We start from the raw sequence: 1,377 nt of genomic DNA, 5'->3' as shown, positions 1-1,377 counted from the left end.
ATATGAAGAATGAAAAGTGGTGAAGTCGTCCATTAAGTACCTTTTTGGTTGAATCGGTCTCTAGGTTGTTTAGCTTCTCTGGTTTCTAAAGTTCAAACACATTTTAAACGCTTTTTATAGACGACTATAATCGATAAGAAAATGCATGATCAGGTGCGATTAATCTACATGATTCATACTTCTATATACCATTATTCATGATTATTGTACTCAAAGCTGTGTATTTATGCACTGTGCCATATACAACAGACAACCTCGCAACACCTGTTACCATCCAGTTCACACAGGGAAACCATAGCTTTGTAGAAGTGAGCCTTTAAACCTCACATCTCAGCCATTGACCACGATTAGTCAACCGTGGTGTTTATCTCAACCACGTTAAGTCAACCATGGTGTTTATCTCCTACAGCTAACCACGATAAGCTTCATTACTGGGTTACATTTTCACACCCATTTAAAAACCAGCATAAACTCAGGATTATCTCACAACTGTATCGTCTAGGGCAGCGGTTCCCAAACCCTTTTGGCCATGCACCCCCTGTTACCTCCTGACCTAGCTGACGCACCCCCTACATAACAAATAGAAATGGCATAAGCTATATATTTCCTATATAACACATATGAACCTGAATATGGCATATATATGCAGCACCAATATGTTAATATATAAATAATAAAACCATAGCACCACCATTAGCCTTTTCATGTCGCGCACCCCCTAGAAGGCGCTCGCGCACCACAAGGGGTGCACGCACCACAGTTTGGGAACCACTGGTCTAGGGGTCTATCAACACTCAGATATGTCCCAGAGTATCCCCTCAACCAGCCCAGGCTTTAGTGTTGTAACTAAACAGCCTATACCTCTGTATTTTTAGGACATTGTCTCACATGTGTGTGAAGAGACCACTCCAGACCTCATTACCCCTATTTTTTGGGGGTGGCCGTATAGTGAATAGAGGTCATCTGGTAATCAGAAAGTCACCAGTTCGCCTCCCAGTCTGCCAAGTATATGTATATGTGTCGAAGATTAACATGCATTTCCCAGATGAGAAACAATGAGTTTCTAGTAATGTGGGATATCCTACAACCTCGTCATTTATAATTATAACTAGTCTTTCAGCTGTGGAAGTTGAAATACATAATATACTATGAGTTACATCATATAAAAACAACTAAACTAAAATGGCATTTTATTGAATGTATTATATCTTCCAATATATATATATTATATGCATGTACATTTAACTATATAGTTTAATATTAAATAATGATATAATGAATATATCAGAATACATATTGTGCATGCTTGCACTATAATGAGGAACATGATTGTGTGGTTAGTGCAATACAGCGTGCAAACTAAAACACATTTACATG

General features: G+C 38.3%; 1 protein-coding gene across 1 annotated transcript in view; it reads left to right on the top strand.

Moving 5' to 3' along the window:
- LOC306919613 (uncharacterized protein) overlaps window positions 1-1,166 on the top strand; it is a gene marked incomplete at its 5' end in the record, with an annotated part of 10,447 nt that extends 9,281 nt beyond the window's left edge. The window contains one exon of the mRNA XM_079532371.1: window positions 1-1,166. This exon is cut by the window's left edge and continues 1,064 nt beyond it.
- Between the last annotated feature and the right edge of the window lie 211 nt (window positions 1,167-1,377).

This window comes from Electrona antarctica (genome assembly GCF_951216825.1).
Source record: "Electrona antarctica genome assembly, contig: scaffold_203, whole genome shotgun sequence".
NCBI classification, from domain to species: domain Eukaryota; kingdom Metazoa; phylum Chordata; class Actinopteri; order Myctophiformes; family Myctophidae; genus Electrona; species Electrona antarctica.
Note: the sequence above shows the minus strand (reverse complement) of the source record. Positions and strands in the feature narration are given on the sequence as shown.